We start from the raw sequence: 6,000 nt of genomic DNA on the forward strand, positions 1-6,000 counted from the left end.
GGCCCGAGACTCAAGAAGAGTTGATGTTGCAGCTTGAGTCTGAAGGCAGTGTGCTGGCAAGATTTCCTCTTCCTTGAGGGAGTACAGTCTTTTCCTTAAGACCTTCAATTGATTGGACGAGGCTCAGCCACACTGTGGAGGGCGATCTGCTTTACTCAAAGTCTACTGATTTAAATGTTAATCTCATCTAAAAAATACCTTCACAGCAATATCCAGACGTGTTTCATCAAAGATCTAGGTACCATGGTCTAGCCAAGTTGACACATAAAATTAAGCATCACACCAGCCTAGGGTTTTGTGGAAAGGGGAAGTCTAGGAGGGAAGAAGAGGGGATTGAACTATCCTGGCATTTGACCAAAAAAAGGGAAGTGCTTTATATAAATGAAGGAAACATCCAGAACAGAGAGTGGGTCTTGCTTCCAGTCTCTACTTGGGGAGCTGCCAGGCAGAGCCACCTCAGAGGGTGCCATACTAATGTCAGGGCAGCCAACTCAAAATAAACATGGCAATGTAGTGTCTGTGAGGCTGAGGAAGGCTTAGAGCTTTAGCCCTCTCAAGCTGCCCTTGGCTCCCATGTTCTGTGGACAGCTGGGTGCTGGGGTGGGGTGCTGGATAGAAGGTCTCATTAGAACAGGGTTAAGGCAGTTCTGCAGAGAAGGCTAGAGAGATGAGAAGCCGTTTGGGCTGAGGCTGAATGGGACTCACAGCCAGACTTCAAAAAAATCTAGAGATGGTGGGACTGCGTTAGCCAGGGAGCATCTGGACTTTGCTCAAGGAGAGAGAGAGAGTAAGAGAAAGAAAGAGAAACACCGCAGACTTCAAGCTTCACATGTTGCAGACTTCAGTCTGCAATTAGGGAGACTGAGTGTTACTTCTGACACTAACATCCAACGGGCTTTGTGCCCTGGGGCCCAGTGTTTCCCTTTCACCGTAAGGTTGCATAAACCACACCTGGGTGCCATCTTGGAGAGGACTGGGAATGGCAGATGGAAAACCATCATTTTAGAGATTGACCTTTTTTTCTCCTAGGGAGACTAAGAAGTTCCTAACGGGTCTATTTACATTATTGGCTCAAACTAAGTATAAATTATATAGAATTTAAAGTCTACATTTTATCTGCTAACTGGCATGAAGAACTAGATTCATTAGACAAAGCAATATGTTTCAGGGTGGTTGTATGATTACATTCATGATGGTGTTATATTACTAAGTGGTGAATCCACAAGTAAAAGCTAGGTCTTCGTCTCCTCAAAGCAGTTTCATGCTGACTCCCAGACAACGGTAGCATGATTAACCTATGTACTCCGTGATCCTCCACTACCACTGGCTAACTCCTACCAGCCTTGATCTTGCCATCTGGCCATGGCCTTCCAATCTTGAGTCAAGGGTCAACTTAAGTTAACCAAGGGGAAGACACTTGCATCATTCTTCTTTGTGGAATTTTGAGAAATTTAAAATATACAGAAGGGTATAAAGAATAATATCACACACATTTCCACTTTCCAAATTAACAAATGCTAAGACTTTGTCCTAGTTGTGTCTAGTCTTTTTAAACACGAGCAAAACATTACAGGTGAAATTACTGTCCCCTTTGACCATTATCCTTAAATCCACTTTCTTCCTACCTTCCCCAGAAGCAACCAGCTTCACGAGTTTAATGTGGATTCCTCTAGTTCTTTCAAAAAATACTTTTATACACATCTATGAAAAATACAAAATATGTCGTGTGTGTTTTAAAATCTAATCAAATGGTACCCAAGTGTATATATAATTTGATAACTGCATTTCTTACTCAATCTTTGTGAGACTATGTGTTATTGATTCTAGTTATTCATCTGATACATTTTTTTGCTCTCCTATTGTTGGACATTCTTTTTCTAATTTTTCACTTATAGTGAGAATTTCAGTGGACATCTCTGTACACGTTTCCATGGACACCCATGTCTCTCTCTCTATGGTGTGCTTCTAGAAGTGGAAGTGCTGGCTTTCTTGTGCTTGTGTGAGGTAGTTATCACTAGGGGATCAATAATCTGTCTATATGTCTGTCGTTCCACCTAGACGCTGAATTCCTTGAGGTCAGGGGCTATGTTTTATTCATCTCTGTATTGCCAGTGACTGCTACGTAATCTTGAGGTAAATGAACAGATACGTGAATGAATGGAATGCCTCCATTCCTCCCCCTGTTTTCCCAGACTAACTTCCTTCCTCAGCCTAGCAAGATGAGAATGAAGGGAATTTCCTGCTGCAACTTACGATGTGTGTTACTATCATTGTCTCATTTAGTTATCACAACCTTCTGAGATATACCATTTTACAAGTGATACAACAGAGGCTTAGAAAGGTGAAGTGAATTCCTGCCATCACACAGCCAGTTAGAAGTAAAGGCAGGATTCGAACCCAGGTCTCTCCAAATCCAGAGCCTGTGGCCTCTCTATTCTCTTCCACGACCTCTCAGACAGTGGGATTTGCTAATGAGGAAACCGTCTGATCTTTTGCCTTCGTACACGTGACATCAGCTTCAAGAATTCTCTCCCCTTCGATGAAATCTTTTTTCCTTCAGAGTTTGGGGAAATCACCTTCATTAATTATCCCACAGCTTTGAATAATTAACCCACATCCTTCTCTCTTGGGGCTTTGAATCTACATGTTAGAATCCTAAAATGTTAGCAGGATGCTTTGGTATCAGGGAGGCCAACCTCCTCATTCTAGAGATGGGAAAGCTAGACCTGGGTGCTCAAGAAATGTGGTCAAGGTGACCTAGTGAATTAGAAGCCAAGGTAAAGTCAGTACTGGGTCTCCAGTGACGGAGTCTGGTGCCCTTTGGTCTGGCTTTTGGATTGTCTGATGGGACTGGCTCTTCTCTGACAGGTCGGAGAGCTGAGTAGTGTATGGCTTTGCTGTCTCATTGATTTCAGGGGCAATGAAGAAGGGTACTGGGCAAGGACCAGGGGCAGGAATGGACACAGAAACCAAGGAATGTGCAGTCAATGAAGTGTAGCTTGGAAAGCACCAGATGGAAGCTCCAAGTGATGCTGAATCCACTGGACTGAGGTTGGAGGAGAAAGCCGCCTTGACTGCAGAGGGACTGTATTAGCCAGGGTTGGCTAACTGCTGTAACAAACCACTCCATATGCTCTGTGGCAGAAGGCTATAAACATTTATTGCTTGCTCGCATCATGGTCCAGTGCTACTAGTGGTTTTGATCTCAGCTCTGTGGTGTTGTTCGGGGAGTCAGGCTCCTACCCTTTTTGGCTTCTTCCCTCTCCAACACTCAACCTGCAAAGTCAGCATCCGAGGTGAATAGGGAGCTCGTGGTGAGTCAAGGCCAGTCAGGGGCAGAGCTTGGGCCAGAGCAGGAATTCCTGGCTCCACGGCCAGCAGCTGGTATTTCCACCACACTGTCCTGCCTTTCAACATCTTTGACTCTTTTCACTCCTCTCTGAAATGGGAATCAGACGACCTGCTCTGCCCATCCCCAGCATCATGATTTCAAGCACTAGAATACATTTTGTAAACGTGAGCATGCCCTGCAGATATAAGTATGGCTGTGGTTTCTTTTCTAAATGATAAAGAGCTGAGCATCCTGCCCACATCAACCTGGAGTCCTTTCCCTTCAGGCCCTGGACATAGATGACAAACTTGAGAAACATTCCTCAGGAATGGAAGCGTGGCTGCAATCTGATTGCATAGGACATGGTCACTGCTGCTGCGAGTCTAAAGCACAGGGAGCATCTCTCCCCAGGGGATGCTGGTGAACCCATGCTGTGTGCATTTTGATGCCAAGAATAAGTTCCTCCCTCTCCCAGCCCCTCCTGCTTGCAGCCACCAAGCTTACATCTGCAGGATCCATTGTTGACCTTGACCCTGGGCTGTAGCACCATTGGACCCTGGCAGGGTAATTGACTGACCAGGCATGGAATCTGGAATCCAATAACTCTGTATTCAAGTCTTGGTTCTAGTGCTTAGATCGGTTAGCTTTCCTTATCTATAAAATGGGGAGAATGACTTATATGGTTGTTTTGAGGGCGAAATGAGCTCATTATGAAAACTGCTTAGCAGATTGAAAATTGGCAGCACTCAGGAAAGCTGTGGTTAATTTCATGCCATATCCAACGTGCTAGAGATGAGTTCTTGGCACTTGCATAAGGGTTGAGTCAGAACTTCACCTTGTGGCTTCCCTGGTGGCCCCATTTTGATGAGTGGCCTTTTGCCTCAGTGTCCCTTGCCTGCCCATCCGAATTCCTTCCCTGAATCTTAGCTGGCTTAGCAGAGGACCAAAGACTCCTTCTAGCCCCAGTGATGTCAGATCCCCAGCCACCAAGGCCACCTGAAGGCCTGTTGGCTGGATTCCCTGGCTGGGCTCCACCATCTTGACCACCCAGGCAGTGAAATCTGAAATCTAAAGCTTTTCCATGGCCTGTTCACCATCTAGCTCATATTGACCTCACCAACTGGATTCTCACTAGAACCACAATGAGCTGCTTCTTCAGCTTCTCAGACTTAACGCAGAGCCCGAGTCAAGAGCTTGGAGATGATCTCAGGATGGGGGGAGTGAGCCACGGTCCAACTGGGGTCCCTGAGAGAAGGTACACAGAGCAAGCCTTGGAGTTTCCTGTAGGAGGAGAGGGGCCTGGGACATTCATTCACTGCTCCCGTCCCTCATTGGTTGAGGGTCCCCAAGGAAGTCCCACCTCCCACTTTGAAAATGTTCCTGGGTCAGATCTGAGTGGGTTTCCCAGGTTCTGGAGAAAGCCCTGAGGCAGAGCAGTCGGGAGACTTAGAGGCACGTGCTTGGAGGAGAGCCTGTCCCCTGCAGCTACGCTGACATCAGAAATGACGCAGGACCCTAGAAGCGTCTGCTGGAGCCATTTTACTTAGCTAGCTGTTTCCCACTCGGGCCTTTTGCACAAACTGTGCACTGGATCACTAAAGGTTTAGGTTCAAATGTCACCTTCTCAGAAGGGGCTTTCCTGGCATGCCATCTGAAGGAGCCTACCTGCGGTTTCTGCGTCCCATGACACTGTTCTTTCTGTGACCCTTCTCTGGTAGCCTGGCCGATAGCTTAAAATCCACCAGCCCATGCCTGTTTCTGGGTGTCGGGATCCATTCACACAAGACCTGCACCAGACTTGGGCTGGGGTCATTACAGAAGAAGAGGGTCAAATGTCAACACCAGTCCAAGAAGTACGCGCCAGAGGAGTGCTAAAGCTTTGATCCATTATCAGGGGTTGGGGTAGAAGATGTCGGAGTCAGGCACAGTACGCAAAGGGAGCTATTTGCAGAAATTAACTAGGCAGCAGGAAATGGGTACTTAGGAGGAGACAAGAAGGTCCAGCCAGCGCTATTTCTGCAGACATTGTCAGGCTGGCAGGAGGCCTTCTTGGGAATGGACAAGACGCACCTCCTAGTTTCGCTTTGCCATTTTAAGGACACTTCCTGTATCTGGGTTCCACTCCCTCAGTGTGGCCACAGGAATGATGTCACTGGGAGTTGTGAGAAGGTGGGAGAAGTGACGACTTCTGTGCACACCTCAGTGAAGACGCATTTCCATCGGCTGTAGTTCCTTCCGAAACCCTGACGGGGATGAGATTCCAGGACTTGGAAAGAGGCTCTTTTTGAGTTTTGGCCCAAAGGCAAAGCAGCCTGCAGTGCCCCTGGGATTCTGGAGTCTCTGGAATGTAGAACAGCAGGGCAGTACCTTCCATTGGTCATAGTTTTCCGAGTCACAGGTGACAGCAGCCACTTCTCCATCAGACCAGCTCAGCAGGACCAGCTCGCCAGGATGCAGTGTGAGTCACCCTCCAGGCTGTGGTCAGGAGCTCAGGCTGCAGGTTTTCCCCTTCACAGTGATCTCATGATCCTCTCTCAATTCTCCACACTTCGGGAAAGGCATTAGGTCAGAAAGAGCCTGCCAAGTGATGTGTCTGCCTTGCAGGCAAAGAAAACATTAGGGTGCTGCCCTTTTACCTTATGGATCTTTTCTCCTTCCAACCCAGTTAC

The sequence above is a fragment of the Equus przewalskii genome, chromosome 26 (genome assembly GCF_037783145.1).
Source record: "Equus przewalskii isolate Varuska chromosome 26, EquPr2, whole genome shotgun sequence".
Taxonomy (NCBI): Eukaryota; Metazoa; Chordata; class Mammalia; order Perissodactyla; family Equidae; genus Equus; species Equus przewalskii.